Source organism: Schistocerca gregaria, chromosome 7 (genome assembly GCF_023897955.1).
Source record: "Schistocerca gregaria isolate iqSchGreg1 chromosome 7, iqSchGreg1.2, whole genome shotgun sequence".
NCBI lineage: Eukaryota > Metazoa > Arthropoda > Insecta > Orthoptera > Acrididae > Schistocerca > Schistocerca gregaria.
In genome coordinates, this window is record NC_064926.1 from 133,873,472 (window position 1) to 133,890,715 (window position 17,244).

Here is a 17,244-nt window from a genome sequence, read left to right on the forward strand (position 1 = left end):
TTATAACACCAACAACAACATTTGCAATATATCGCCCACTAATATCCGTAGTTTCATCTATGTACAGCCAGATCTTTTGCTCAGTTATAGTAATTCGTATTTTGTTGAGCACATCATTGTAGCATACGGATAAATAGTTCTTTCTCAGTGTAGATTCATCTGGAACTGGATGTGTTGTGTACTTCTCCAAGAACCGTCTGAAGCGTGGATTCTTCAGCTTTTCCAATGAGATGCTGCAGGACACCATCAACTCACACAAATCCTTGCAGAATGATTGCGCGGTTAACGATTGACCTGTCTGTTCAAGTAACAGAGTTTGCCTGCTGTTATTTTCATTACTTAGTTACACACAGCTGCTGTGTTTAGCGGTATTACAGTGGTGTTGCACATTAAAGCGCTTTTCTGAACTAACTTTAACTTCACACAGTTTACAAAATAACATTTTCCCATCAGCACTAAAGAACTTCTCTCCAAATTCTCGAACATATCCTCGCAACTTCACGCTGTCGGAGCACTTTTCTTTAGGCGTGTTGAACAAGGCAGAGGCTGTATTCAAACTGATTACTGGGAACACCTGTGCGACTGCGATGATTATTACGGCAGAAGCCGCCTTTGTTGGCTCTGAGAGCGTATTGTCGACTGTGCGCAACAATGTTTGATGTTTGCGAAACGACTGTTGTGGTACACCGATTTTCTGCTGCAGTCTTGAGAAATAAAGCTGTGTACCACTGTATCTGTTTATCTTTCATAATAGCACATTAAATATTGCCTCGTGAGCAACATATTCATTTTCTTATTCGTGTGTCCCTAAGGTACGAGAAAAACGGTATATGCAATTTTGGCAAAAGTTGACGGAAATATGATCTACTATATTAAAAGTGAGCTGCAATATGGCCTATTACTAAAGTTTGTTGAAATATGACTTAATATGCACAATCAAAACACATTTTTCGGCACTAAAATGCCTAGATTTGTGTATAAATTGTTCTAAAATTCACCCTATAGTTCAGAAAAAAATATGACTTGTCATTAAAATCCGGGCCCTAATTATGACTAACTACACGAGTCCCCGACAATCCAAACTGCAGATATGCACTTGAGGGCGTTTTACAGTAGCTGTCGCACATGGCAATCGTTCATGTGAAGGCAGCCTGCTGCACATCTCTTCATTGATGTTCACACATGTTTAAAAATCCCAGACATGTTCTATACACACTGAAAACCATGTAAAAAGCGTTCCGGAGTTCATCAGCACAATCAACACGTGTAGACGACATCAAAACTGTTAAATATCCCAACACAAAAGAATTCCAACGCGTTCAAGTCAAGGGATATGGGAGGCCATAGCTCTGACCAGCCACGACAATACACTTGTTGCCGAAAATTCGTGACACATATTCCTGAGGAGCTACATAAAAGCGTGCCTGTGCATCGTCATGCATGCACTATATAGGCGTCCTCTCCTCATAAGGAACATCATCCCAATAGTCGATTAGCTTGTGTTGCAGTAAATGAAGCTATACACGACCAGGAAGCCAGCCAGGAAGAAAATGTGATCCTGTCAACCAATCACCAGCGACTCAATGATATTATGTGCGTAATCATAAATACGAACTTGTGTTTTGTGAATGTCATAATATTGTCTCGGATAAAGCATACTTTGTCCGTGAATAACGCGTGCACGACGAATAGTGGATCATTTCCACATTGTGTAGGGACCCAGTGTCAGTAGACAATTGGGCTGGAAAGCCAGTTGCAGCCAGGACTACCATACTTTGAACATTATATCGGTACAACTGTCCCTAATATAAAGCCGCCATGTGAAGGAGGGGGAAATGCGTTCTAATCAGCAATCCTGATACTTGTTCCCAGTTCTGCTTCTGTTGTAATGCACGCTCCTCCATCCGTGGTGTCCACACTGTTCTTCGGTTATCTGCATTTTACATGTTGATTTTAAATGAACAGGCCTCGCGGAGGCGTTGATGAGACCTAGTGACCGTTCTGCTATTTGACTGACTTGTCTGAGGAGACGCTTCGTGACACAGTCATGCTGCCTTCCGTACGTCGCCATTAGTTACACCCGTACATGAAACTGATGTCAGCCATTTCTTCATTTGAAAATGTGGTTGGAGCCATGGCAACCGATTTAAATTATACATGTGGACACTGCGTTCTGTTGTTCACTGCGTGAGCTGTTACCGGGGCAGAGACATTAACAGCCTTTGAACATTGGCATGACTGCACTAGTGTATACGCATAGGGGAAGCCACTGGATTCCGAACGTACATTCATTAGCATTATTTCCGACTTTCAGTGTCCTCTATTCGTCTTATTCGTTTATACACTACTGGCCATTAGAATTGCTACACCACGAAGATGACGTGCTACAGACGCGAAATTTAACAGACAGGAAGAAGATGCTGTGATATGCAAATGGTTAGCTTTTCAGAGCATTCACACCAGGTTGGCGCCGGTGGCGACACCTACAACGTGCTAACATGAGGAAAGTTTCCACACGATTTCTCATGCACAAACACTAGTTGATTCAGTCCGGAACCGCGCTGCTGCTGCGGTCGCAGGTTAGAATCCTGCCTCGGGCATGGATGTGTGTGATGTCCTTAGGTTAGCAAGATTTAAGTAGTTGTAAGTTCTAGGGGCCTGATGACCTCAGATGTTGAGTCCCATAGCGCTTATAGCCATCTGAACTTTTTGATCCCTGGGAAACCCTACATATCGGCAGGATAATGCACGACCGCATGTTGCAGGTCCTGTGCGGGCCTTTCTGCATACAGAAAAAGTTCGACTGCTGCCCTGGCCAGCACATTCTCCAGATCTCTCACCAACTGAAAACGTCTGGCCAATGGTGCCCGAGCAACTGGCTCGTCACAATATGCCAGTCACTACTCTTGATGAACTGCTGTGGTATCGTGTTGAAGGTGCATGGGCAGCTGTACCTGTACACTCCATCCAAGCTCTGTTTGACTGTATGCCAAGGCGTATCAAGGCCGTTATTACGGCCAGAGGTGGTTGTTCTGGGTACTGATTTCTCAGGATCTATGCACCCAAATTGCTTGAAACTATAATCACATGTCAGTTGTAGCGTAATATATTTGTCCAATGAATACCCGTTTTTCATCTGCATCTCTTCTTGGTGCGGCAATTTTAATGGCCAGTAGTGTAAAAACACTATCTGTCTAATATAGAGAGTTTTCACGTAGCTCGCTTAAATGCAGCACGCTCGTCCTGGCAATAGAACCAGTGGTGCAGCAGCGTGCGGAGCGCTAGCAGAAGCTGGAAGCGACGCAGCCATTACCCGGAGACGCCGTTCCGGTAACGACGCGTCACATTAGCGCCCGGAGATATAGAGGGCGCCGCCAGACACACTGCAGATTGCTGAGTGCACCTGCTACCTGCCCAGGGGCAGATCAGAGATAAGCCCCGATAACAGCGCAGCTAAAAGTGTCGAGAAAGGAAGTAGCAAAGGCGGAATTACCGGCAGATTACAGGTGGCTTTAAAGCTGTAGAGAGCCGTCCTTTGTTCCAGTCTTTTGTGGCAGGTAGGACACGCTCCATTATCGTCGTGGTACCGCACTATAGTGGTGTGCACGCGAGGAAGCGGTGATGGAGGAGTGGTGTGCAGTGGCAAGGAGCAGCGTACCATGTGACACTACAGTCAACAGCGTCATTCCGCCGCCTCAGTCTTTAGCGTGCGCTTCGGCTGGCCCGTAGAAAATTTAACGTTGATTTTCAAGTTAGTTTAGGTGTGGCAAGGATACTTACCCACTATTGTTCATTATGGGCGGTATAAAGCAAACATGACGAGAGTTATGCTAAGAAGTGAGACCTAGAGTTTTACGAGCGTTTAAATTTTTCTGGGATATGTCGTCATAAATTTGTGGCAATACCCAAAAAGTGGATACAGATCAGAAAGACATCTGCTGTTTAGAAAATTTACATTGGAATCAGACAAAGTAGGTTAAGTTTAATAAAAATGTCAGCGAATTCCTTAATATATGTAGAGGAGTGCTCTATTATTGAAACTGTATTCGGAGAGTGTCATCCAAGAAGCAATTGTTGAGATAGGGAGTAGCATAAAGGTTAATAAAGCCACCATAAAAAATATTTACTATGCTGATAGCACAGTAGTGATTGAAACTTCCTGGCAAATTCAAACTGTGTGCTGGACCGAGACTCGAACTCGGGACCTTTGACTTTCGCGGGTAAGTGTTCTACCAACTATTTTTTTTTCTTTTGTTCGTTGTATCTGCTTGAGGCGAACGTCGTAAGACATCCGTTTAAGTTCGTTGTTGATCGATTAACTCAGTATTTTTATTCCAGACGGCAGCCAACCCTTCTGACCGAAGACGCTGAGCTACCGTGCCGGCTAAATGTGTGGTACGCTTCACGATTTTGCGTGTCATCCTTGTGCAGGGGCCATGCTATTCTTCTCTGTATCGTTCCAATTTTAGTATATGTACCGCCGAAGCGAGTACGCCAACTGAGCTATCAAAGCTAGACTCACGCCCCGACCTCACAGCTTCATTTCTGCCACTACCTCGTCTTCCACCTCCCAGACTTTACAGAAGCTATCCTGCGAACCTTGCAGGACTAGCACTCCTGAAAGAAAGGATATTGCGGAGACATGACTTACCCACAGCCTGGGGGATGTTTCCAGAATGAGATTTTCACTGTGCAGTGGAGTGTGAGCTGGTATGAAACTTCCTGCCAGATTAAAACTGTTTGTCGGACCGAGACTCGAACTCGGGACCTTTGCCTTTCGCGGGCAGGTGCTCTACCAACTGAGCTACCCAAGCACAATTGAAGCCCTGCCCTCACAACTTCACTTCTGCCAGACAGTTTTAATGTGCCAGGAAGTTTCATATCAGCGCACACTCCGCTGCAGAGTGAAAATCTCATTCTGGAAACATCCCCCAGGCTGTGGCTAAGCCATGTCTCCGCTATATCCTTTCTTTTTGGGAGTGCGAGTTCTGCAAGGTTCGCAGGAGAACTCCTGTAAAGTTAGGAAGGTGGGAGACGAAGTACTGGCAAAAATAGAGCTGTCGGGGCGTGAGTCATGCTTGGGTGGCTCAGTTGGTAGAGCACTTGCTCGCGAAAGGCAAAGGTCCCGAGTTCGAGTCTCGGTGCGGCGCACAGTTTTAATCTGCCAGGAAGTTTCATATCAGCGCACACTCCGCTGCAGAGTGAAAATCTCATTCTGGAGACAGTACTGATTTCTGATAATGTAGACGATCTTCAACAACATGTCAACATAGTACGAGTTTACTGCAGTAATCAAGGTCTGCATATCAACATCAAAAAGAAACATTCCATAATTGTCAAATGACACTCCGACTCCTTTGCAAATGCAAATATACGATTCAGTGGTCCCAAAATAAAGAGTGGTCATATTTAAGTACTTTGGAACATGACTCTGTAAAGACTGGAGGTCAGACATGGAATGAAAAGTTTAGAGTAGAGGCCGCCTGCAATGCTTTCATAAAATTCAAGACAATTCTCATTAGTGTAGAGCTAGACCTAAACCTTAGAGTTCGATTTGTATCATGCTACGTCTGGTCTGTACTTCTACATGGTTCTGGACGACTGACAGTAAATATGCAAAGAAGGTAGAAGCTTGCGAAATGTGTGTTTACTGCAGAACGTTTAAAACAGAGCGTACAGCAAGCATGACGTACACCAAAGTATTGTGACGAATACGCAAATAACAAAGAAATGTTAACAACTTTTGAAAGAAGAAAAACAGCTTACCTTGAACATAACTTATCGAACACCAGATATATACATGTAACTAACTACGTCCACAGGTCCTGACAACTCCATTAGTACCGACCGGCTGCCGTGTCATCGTCTGTCAGCGAGCACGGAGCACCGTGAGGTTAATAGCTCGCCTTGCAACAACGGCTTCTTGTAGCCGAGCGCTATCTGTTACGCAAATACTGTGACTGACATTACATTCTCGGCCCTGAATGTCAAGTCGACTGACGTTCGAGGAGTATTGCGTGTTTATTAGCCCCTAGTCTCTATGCCGAAGAGAAAACTGCACAACAGAATTTCAGTTAGTGAACTCTAGAACGAGCGATCAGGGTTTGGACATGGAACAAATTGAGTAATTTTCTCTCACAGAATGTTTGTAATTACACACTACAAGAAGAAGTAGAAGTGTGCTGTAGTGCACGGTGGGAGCAAGTTAAATGAACTCGTAACTGCGTTATTAACTTTTATTGAACAGGTGGAGCGTACTCCTGAAACTGCATTTACATGGAACGCCCACAAAGAAATAATTCTGTGGTACTAGAGGAGCAACCGACGTCGATCAGTATTAGTCACCAAGGATTTGCGGACTAAAGGAATACAACCCAGACGTCCGCCGGCCCAGGTGGCCAAGCGCTTCTAGGCGCTTCAGTCTAGAACCAAGCGATCGCTACGGTCGCAGCTTCGAATCCTGCCTCGGGCATGGATGTGTGTGATGTCCTTAGGTTAGTTAGGCTTAAGTAGGTCTAAGTTCTAGGGGACTTCTAACCTCAGATCTTAAGTCCCATAGTGCCCATAGCCATTTGAACCATTTGAACTTGGACGTTCAAACTACTCACAAACAGAGATTTGATAACAAAATTCATCACTTATATTACTAAATGAATCATTAAAGCCTCTTCGTATGTGACAGTGAAAGCAATAAAGACTATCAACTGGACACACGGTGCATGAAGTGCATTGCGACTGCTTAAAAACACCAAATTTGGTTCCATTTGAGTTTACTTTAAACGATACTGAAATAATCTTTCATAAGAATTCCGCTCTCCTAGTGACGATGCAATTTCATTGTTATAGAGAAACTTAACTCAAAAGCGACCTAGCTCCCATCCAACAATCACTACTTATTTGATAACGGAGCAGCACCTGCTTTCTGCGCCTCGCCTCCTCCGCGTCTCCTAACCTTAAACTATGTACTTCGCCCCTGCATACAGAGAGCGACAGAACTCGGCCGGCGTGTACTGATCAGTCATCAAGCTAATTTTTTCCCCTGTCCATTTCGGCCTAAAATTTTTAACGCCTTTCAACGACTGAAATTTTGAAGATGGCGTTCCAGTGATCGGATTCGAAATGGGCAACGGCGCAGCCCAGTCCTTGAGAGACGCGACCGCTTTCGGCGAGAAAGTGTCGCGACAACACATGGCCATTGGAGCAGCCTTTGAAAATAATATTCGCCTGCCTTTCATGGCTGCTACAGCAAAGCTAAGGCAAGAGATCCCGCCTGAATTGGCGCAGTTTCAACCATTTATTATTACACATACATTCATTCAAATTGAGCGGTCATCCATACTTGAGACATGTAGTTAAAGATATAGGGGCGGTGGCAAGGGGAGCACTATGGGGGTTATAGCCCGGCCCTCTCTCGCCCAATGGAGTATCATATTACACTGGATAAAATGACTTTAGAAAGCAGCACATATATTACTTCAACAGATTCAATCATTTTTTATAATTATGTAGCAGTATAGTTAGCAAAGAATTTCAACAAAAGATTAAGAGCGAAAAATTGCTTACTATTTAAACCAATAAATATCTTTAACATAAAATGGACGTCTTATTATTTATTAATAAATGGTTCAAATGGCTCTGAGCACTATGGGACTTAACATCTGAGATCATCAGTCCCCTAGAACGTAGAACTACTTAAACCTAACTAACCTAAGGACATCACACACATCCACGCCCGAGGCAGGATTCGAACCTGCGACCGTACCGGTCTCGCGGTTCCAGATTGAAGCGCCTAGAACCGCTCAGCCACGCCGGCCGGCTACTTATTAATATACATTGGATGTATAGTAAAAGTAGAAGTACCACTTACAATAATCAGGAAAGGTAAATATGCGGGGTATGCCTACCAACACTTAAATTGCTGACCACAGACAAAAACTTCGAAATCGCCGGACATCTGTGTCAAATCGTATTATTTTCCAGGACACACACATTCTGTAGACACGTTTTAACCCTGAACTCCAAAATAATTACCAAAAACTAATTTAAGCAACACCAAATTTTACCAATTTGTCGGTGGAGGACCCCAACTATCCCCTCCGTTCGTTAAGCGATATTCCATTCCCCCAAACCCCCTGCCCCCCTTGACCGACTTCTACAAACGGCCCTGAAGATACATGACGTGCTGACTATCAGTTTTAATTAACGTGAGAATAAAAACACACAAATTCAGGTTTCCAGTGTGATCTTTCTACCTGTTACCGAAAATATGAGCGAAAGCAGGCAGAGAAAATATACTCTGCTGAACTTAATAAAGCAAAGCTACCAAAATAATACACGGTATAATCACGTTAATGTGACAGCCGCCTATGTTTGACGTCAACGGCAATAACCATTGTCACTAGCAGTGGACGGTATTTAAGATGTGTCAGGGGGATGCGGAAAACAGTGCAGTCATTGGCGTAAAGCGGAAACGGAGGCTCAAATGATTCAAACGGCTCTGAGCACTATGGCACTTGACATATGAGGACGTCAGTCCCCTAGAACTTAGAACCACTTAAACCTAACTAACCTAAGGACATCACACACATCCATGCCCGAGGCAGGATTCGAACCTGCGACCGTAGCAGTCGCGCTGTTCCGGACTGAAACACGGCCGGCGGAAACGGAGGGATTTATTATTATCTGACGTCCAAAAGCGCATGATCATTGACTGACATGTCAAAGGTGGAACACTTTCGTAAACGGTTAAGTTTGTAAATTGTTGGCGTGCCGCCGTGGTTCAAACACGCGATGCATGTCAAAATAGCGCTTTCCAAAACTCCCGTTAAGACAACTGTGCTGCGTCACAGACCATAGATTAGACGGGTGGACGATGGTTGCGGAGATGTGTACGGGCGAACAGGCGTGCGACCGTTGAGCAACACACCGCCCAGATGAACCAAGCGGCTACCAACAGTGTCTACTCGACGATCGTTCAACGAATCAGTTGTTATTATACCAGACGCTACACTCACGTGTAGTAAAGTTTTCATATTTTTAATCTCTAAATACCAAGAAGTTACACTACTGGCCACAGAATTGCTACACCACGAAGATGACGTGCTACAGACGCGACATTTAATCTACAGGAAGAAGGTGCTGTGATATGCAAGTGATTAGCATTTCAGAGCATTCACACAAGTTTGGCGCATGTGGCGACACCTACAACGTGCTGACATGAGGAAAGTTTCCAATCGATTTCTCATACACAAACAGCAGTTAACCGACGATGCCTGTTGAAACGTTGTTGTGATGCCTCGTGTAAGGAGGAGAAATACGTACCACCGCGATTCCGACTTTGATAAAGGTCGGATTGTAGCCTATCGCGATTGCGGTTAATCGTATCGCGACATTGCTGCTCGCATTAGTCGAGATCCGATGACTGTTAGCAGAATATGGAATCGGTGGGTTCAGGAGGGTAATACGGAACGCCGTGCTGGATCCCAACGGCGTAGTATCGCTAGAAGTCGAGATGACAGGCATCTTATCGGCATGGCTGTAACGGATCATGCAGACACGTCTCGATCCCTGAGTCAACAGATGGGGACGTTTGCAAGACAACAACCATCTGCACGAACAGTTCGACGACGTTTGCAACAGCATGGACTATCAGCTCGGAGACTGTGGTCGCGGATACCATTAACGCTGCATCACACAGACGAGCGCCTGCGATGGTGTACTCAACGACGAACCTGGGTGCACGAATGACAAAACGTCATTTTTTTCGGATGAATCCGGGTTCTGTATATAGCATCATGATGGTCGCATCCGTGTTTGGCGACATCGCGGGTAACTCACATTGGAAACGTGTATTTGTCATCGCCATACTGGCATATCACCCGGCGCGATGGTATGGTTTGCCATTGGATACACGTTTCGGTCACCTGTTGTTCGTATGGACGTCACTTTGAACAGTGGACGTTACACTGCAGGTGTGTTACGACCATTGGCTCTACCCTTCATTCGATCCCTGTGAAACCGTACCTTTCAGCAGGACAATGCACGCCCACATGTTGCAGTTCATGTCCGGGCCTTCCTGGATACAGAAAATCTTCGACTGCTGCTCGGGCCAGCACTTTCTCCAGATCTCTCACCAACTGAAAACGCCTTGTCAAACAGAGCTCGGATGGCGTTTACAGGTACAGCTGCCCATGCAGCTTCAACACGATACCACAAAAAAAAAAATGGCTCTGAGCACTATAGGACTTAACATCTATGGTCATCAGTCCCCTAGAACTTAGAACTACTTAAACCTAACTAACCTAAGGACATCACACAACACCCAGCCATCACGGGGCAGAGAAAATCCCTGACCCCAGCGGGAATCGAACCCGGGAACCCGAGCGTGGGAAGCGAGAACGCTACCCCACGACCACGAGATGCGGGCCACGCTACCACAGTTCATCAAGAGATGTACTGGCGTATTGTGATGAACCAGTTGCTCGGCCACCATTAACCAGACGTTTTCAATTGGTGAGAGATCTGGAGAATGTGCTGGCCAGGGCAACAGACGAACACTTTCTGTATCCAGAAAGGTCGGTACAGGACCTGGAACATGTTGTCGAGCGTTATCCTGCTGAAATGTAGCGTTTCGCAGGGATCGAATGAAGGGTAGAGCCACGGGTCGTAACACACTTGAAATGTAGTGTCCACTGTTCAAAGTTCCGCCAATGCGAACAAGAGGTAACCGAGACGTGTAACCAATGGCACCCCATACCATCACGCCAGTAGGGCGATGACGAATACACGCTTCAAATGTGCGTTCACCACGATGTCGTCAAACACGGATGCGACCATCATGATGCTGTAAACAGAACATGGATTCATCCGAAAAAATGACGTTTTGCCATTCGTGCACCCAGGTTCGTCGTTAAGTACACCATCGTAGGAGCTCCTGTCTGTGATGCAGCGTCAAGGGTAACCGCAGCCATGGTCTCCGAGCTGATAGTCCATACTGCTGGAAACGTCGTCGAACTGTTGGTGCAGATGGTTGTTGTCCTGCAAACGTCCCCATCTGTTGACTCAGGGTTCGGGACGTGGCTGCACAATGCGTTACAGCCATGAGGATAAGATGCGTCTCATCTCGACTGCTAGTGATACGAGGCCCTTGGGATCCAGCACGGCGTTCTTCATTACCCTCCTGAACCCACCGATTCCATATTCTGCTGACAGTCATTGGATCTCGACCAACGCGAGCAGAAAAGTCTTGATACGATAAACCTCAATCGCGGTAGGCTACAATCCGACGTTTATCAAAGTCGGAAACGTGATGGTACGCATTTCTCCTCCTTACACGAGGCATCACAACAACGTTTCACCAGGCAACGCCGGTCAGCTGCTGTTTGTGTATGAGAATTCGGTTGTAGACTTTCCTGATGTCAGCACGTTGTAGGTGTCGCCACCTGCGCCAACCTTGTGTGAATGCTCTGAAAAGCTAATCATTTGCATAACACAGCATCTTCTTCCTCTCGGTTAAATTTCGCGTCTGTAGCACGCCATCTTCGTGGTGTAGCAATTTGAATGGCCAGTAGTGTATTATCTCCACTGCTAGTACTGCCACATGACGTCTGCGAGTGATTATTGCACATTGACGTCGAACACAGGCGATGGTTAAATTAATGTGAATGGACCGCGAAAGAGTTATGTGAGAGCGTAGAATCAATGTCAAGCATGGTACAGAAAAGGAGACTGAGTTTTACTGAGGACTTGTGGACCGATGACAAGTTAGACAACTAGGATGATATGGACAGTTACGTGTTTCAAAGGGAGCAACGGGATCGAAGAAGTCAGGGAAGATTGGACAGTACTTCTGCAGCTGTAGTTTCCTTATTTTTCGTCACAATACTCTTGAATGACCGTCTGTCACGATCACTCTACACACACTTTCGTCCCAGTTGTGAGTTAACTAACGATGTTTTCCCGCTTTCCCCGTATGTGGTAGAAGTCTTCGATACAGTCCTCTTAAACTAACAACAACGTCGGCTAAATTGGTTACAGGAGCACCTATCAAACGACCATCAACAACACGGCCACGTTCTAATTCATTTAGCTCGGACGTAAAGCACTCACAACCACACAGAACACTGCTGCCACCACAACTGACGCTCGCTACGTACTGAGCATATTCTGCAGGTACTTCTTGGTCAAGTACAACCTGTAGACTACGCCAACACCTGCATTTATGCTCAAGCACGCATCTCTCGTGGTGTTTCCTTATTTTTGTCCAACCACTGTTCGGTGCAGTTAATACAGTAATTTAATGTCATTCATCACAATCGATGTTTCCCGAATGCTTGCAACTGTGTCATTCATGATTGAAATAATGAAATACCGCACCAGTTATATGTATTCTCTAGCTTAGCACGACGCGTTTCGAGAATTTATTGTCATTGTCAAATGCTTTTGTTTGCATAAGCATTTTGTGTGACGCTTACATGTGTGTTTTTCTGGAACTCTTGTACCGCCCTCGTCTTTTTGAAGTTATAAGGTGCTGATTTTCCTCCATTACGCAGAATAACATACAAACACAGTGAAACGATCGTCCACACTGATTTTGAAGCAGAATATTTAGAATGAAAAACAATTTGTGTGAATGAAGGTTTGCGTGTGTGTGTGGGTGTGTGTGTGTGTGTTATTCTACGTAATTCAAGAGGCACAATGCCGTATAATCTCAAAAAGACGACCACAGCCCAAGAGAAGCAGAAAAGCACACATACAAACGTCACACAACATGCTTATGTAAAAAAAATCACTTCACAATGATGATATATTTTCGACACGCGTCCTGTTAAGGAAACCAATAAAAAAAATTTTTTTAAATGTAACTTGAGCACTGCTATTTCAATGCTACATTACTTTACTATTTGAAGAAATACGGCAACGATTTGATAGACCTGACTACACTAAAAATTAATTGCCCGTCCTATATCTTGAAGCGGGCAGCCAGATTTGAAAATATAATTCTAATTCTCTGAGTTATTAATTGCTTCCTGGTACGTGACAATCTCTCGATGAAAGTTCAACAAGGCGGCGGCGGCGCGACAGGAATTGTCAGTAATAATGGTCTACAATTTTCTTCTCATCTTTCGTGATAATACTTGAGTAATTTTATTTAGTAACTTCGCTTCGACACATTACGGCCTCGAACTTCTCTTACCAAAGAGTCTGTGTTTATCTTTTTTTCTCCCGCCGTCCGCTCGCCCCCCCCCCCTCCCCCCCTCTCCCTCCCATTCTCTCTCTCCCTCTCTCTCTTTTTATATCTCTTGTTCTTAACAAACAAACACGCACACACACACACAAACACACACACACACACACACACACACACAAAATTTTATTTGTTGTCCGGGACAGTTCGTAACATTGTCCCAGAATTAAGTTAAAATAGGTCCAATTCGTCTGTTCCACTTAAGCTTTTCGGGAGGTCTCCTTTGGCGAATGCCAAAAGCGACAGCCCCTGTGCAAATGTTCCCAAATGAGAATCCGTCTCACACCCAGTAAACGACATATTTGGCTGAAAAGAACATGGCCTTGTTCTTCGTCCAACCGTCAGTTGAATAGAATGGAGGATGTGAAGGAGAGTTTAATTTTTATCTAAGACAGTGACTATTGTTGTTCTAGAAGCAAACTGAAAATTATAGCAATTAGCCTTTTCGGACGAGGATTTTGGGAAAGTTACCCTGTTCACGGGTCACCCACGACTTTAACTTATAGTTTCGTAATATTTGTATCAGTGACAATATTTCATTTTCTTATTTTAGCACAATACGTTTCAGAATTACAGCTACAGCTCAAAGACTACATTGACGTTTCCTGGATATTACATGTCCTTCAGTTTGCTAGTTAGCAGTAAATTAACGACATGGCAGTGGGTTTTACGCAAAAAATCATCTCGGTGAGTTATCTTCAGTTTGGTGACGAATTGTTCGTTTTCTGCATCCGTCCAAAAAGGGTTCAAATGGCTCGAAGCACATGGGACATAACATCTGAGGTCATCAGTGCCCTAGACTTACGACTACTTAAACCTAACTAACTTAAGGACATTACACACATCCATGCCCGAGGCAGGATTCGAACCTCCGACTGTAGCAGCAGCGCGGTTCCGGACTGAAACGCCTAGAACCGGTCGGCCACAGCTGCCGGTTCTGCATAAGTGAAAAATTTCTAAATTTGCACTTACTTTTCAAAGAATGTAACGTTTGTGTCACTGTATTATAGTGTTCAAATGACACAATTTAATTTGTGATTCTAGGACAAAGAAAACTGGCGTTCTACGGATCGGAGCGTGGAATGTCAGCTCCCTTAATCGGGCAAGTAGGTTAGAAAATTTAAAAAGGGAAATGGATAGGTTGAAGTTAGATATAGTGGGAATTAGTGAAGTTCGGTGGCAGGAGGAACAAGACTTTTGGTCAGGTGAATACCGGGTTATAAATAGAAAATCAAATAGGGGTAATGCAGGAGTAGGTTTAATAATGAATAAAAAAATATGAGTCGACGCAGGCTACTACAAACAACGTAGTGAACGCATTATTGTGGCCAAGATAGACACGAATCCCACGCGTAATAGAGTAGTAGAAGTTTATATGCCAACTAGCTCAGCAGATGATGAAGAAATTGATGAAATGTATGATGAGATAAACGAAATTATTCAGGTAGTGAAGGGAGATGAAAATTTAATCGAAATGGGTGACTGGAACTCGAGAGTAGGAAAAGAGAGAGAAGGAAACATAGTAATTGAATATGGATTGGGGGTAAGAAATGAGAGGAAGCCGTCTGGTATAATTATGCACAGAGCATAACTTAATCATAGCTAACACTTGGTTCAAGAATCATGAAAGAAGATTGTATACATGGAAGAATCCTCGAGATACTAGAAAGTATCAGATTATGTAATGGTAAGCCAGAGATTCAGGAACCAGGTTTTAAATTCTAAGACATTTCCAGGGGCAGATGTGGACTCTGACCACAATCTATTGGTTATCAACTGTAGATTAAAACTGAAGAAACTGCAAAAAGTTGGGAATTTAAGGAGATGGGACCTGGGTAAACTGACTACACCAGAGGTTGCACAGAGTTTCAAGGAGATCATAAGGGAACAATTGGCAAGAATGGGGGAAAGAAATACAGTAGAAGAAGAATGGGTAGCTCTGAGGGATGAAAAAGTGAAGGCAGCAGAGGATAGGTAAAAAGACGATGGCTATTAGAAATCCTTGGGTAACAGAAGAAATATTGAATTTAATTTATGAAAGGAGAAAATATAAAAATGCAGTAAATGAAGCAGGCAAGAAGGAATACAAACGTCTCAAAAATGAAATCGACAGGAAGTGCAAAATGGCTAAGCAGGGATGACTAGAGGTCAAATGTAAGAATGTAGAGACGCATATCATTAGGGGTAAGATAGATACTGCCTACAGAAAAATTAAAAGAGACCTTTGGAGCAAAGAGAACCTCTTGCATGTATATCAAGAGCTCAGATGGAAACCCAGTTCTAAGCAAAGAAGGGAAAGCAGAAAGGTGGAAGGAGTATATAGAGGGTATATACAAGGGCGATGTTCTGGGGACAATATTATGGAAATGGAAGAGGATGTAGATGAAGATGAAATGGGAGATACTATACTGCGTGAAGAGTTTGACAGAGCACTGACAGACCTGAGTCGAAGCAAGGCCCCGGGAGTGGACAACATTCCATTAGAACGACTGACGGCCTTGGGAGAGCCAGTCCTGACAAAACTCTACCATTTGGTGAGCAAGATGCATGAGACAGGCGAAATACCCTCAGACTTCAAGAAGAATTAATAATTCCAACCCCAAAGAAAGCAGATGTTGAGAGATGTGAAAATTACCCAAATATCAGTTTATTAAGTCACAGCTGCAAAATACTAACGCGGATTCTTCAAACGAATGGAGAAACTGGTAGAACACGACCTCGGGGAAGATCAGTTTGGATTCCGTAGAAACACTGGAACACGTGAGGCAATACTGATTCTACGACTTATCTTAGAAGCAAGATTAAGGAAAGGCAAACCTACGTTTCTAGTATTTGTAGACTTAGAGAAAGCTTTAGACAATGTTGACTGGAATACTCTCTTTCAAATTCTATAGGTGGCAGGGGTAAAATACAGGGATCGAAAGGCTATTTACAATTTGTACAGAAACCAGATGGGAAAAAGTGTATGTGAGATTTATGGGATTAAACTGCTAAGGTCATCAATCCCTAAGCTTACACACTACTTAACCTAAATTATCCTAAGGACAAACACACACACCCATGCCCGAGGGAGGACTCCAACCTCTGCCGGGACCAGCCGCACAGTCCATGACTGCAGCGCCTGAGACCGTTCGGCTAATCCCGCGCGGCAAACCAGATGGCAGTTATAAGAGTTAAGGGGTATGAAAGGGAAGCAGTGGTTCGGAAGGGAGTGAGACAGGGTTGTAGCCTCACCCCGATGTTATTCAATCCGTATATTGAGAAAACAGTAAAGGAAACAAAAGAAAAATTCGGAGTAGGTATTAAAACCCATGGAGAAGAAATAAAACCGTTCAGGTTTACCGATGACATTGTAATTCTGTCAGAGACAGCAAAGGCGTTGGAAGAGCAGTTGAACGGAATGGGCAGTGCCTTGAAAGGAGGATATAAGATGAATATCAACAAAAGCAAAACGAGGATAATGGAATGTAGTCGAATTAAGTCAGGCATCGAAGGATCACAAATTTAGCATTGGAGGGTAGCGTGGAGGGTAAAAATCGTAGAGGGAGACCAAGAGATGAATAGACTAAGCACATTCAGAAGGATGTAGGTTGCAGTAAGTACTGGTAGATGAAGACGCTTGCACGGGATAGAGTAGCATGGAGAGCTGCATCAAACCAGTCTCAGTACTGAAGACAGCAGGATGTATTACAGGAGCAATGGTTATGTTACCACCGTTTACATAGAAAAAAAAGCACTCCGTCTTGAGGCCACGAGTGGCCTACCGACTCACTTGACTGTGGCGCCAGCGCTGATGTTGCCTTCCTCAATGACAGAACAGTCTGCAAAAGCAAAATAGGCGCTCGCGAGCTCCAGGGACCGTGGGCAGCGTGTGCTACCGAACCGTCTGGGGCATGCCAGCTAGTCTTGCTTATGCCTGGAGTGGCCTGTTCAGGATGTTGCGTTGCGAGCACCCGTGCCTCGCAGCACAGGCAGCTGCTATCGCGCTAAGGAACGGA

At 44.4% G+C, this 17,244-nt stretch overlaps 1 protein-coding gene and 1 non-coding gene across 2 annotated transcripts in view; both read right to left on the minus strand.

Annotated features, from left to right (window-relative positions):
• LOC126281178 (tumor necrosis factor alpha-induced protein 8-like protein) overlaps positions 1-17,244 on the minus strand; it is an 860,942-nt gene that overhangs the window by 598,592 nt on the left and 245,106 nt on the right. The window lies entirely within an intron of this gene.
• Positions 4,387-4,493, minus strand: LOC126282677 (U6 spliceosomal RNA). Its single transcript, XR_007551365.1, has one exon. It is a non-coding gene; the product is annotated as a U6 spliceosomal RNA (small nuclear RNA).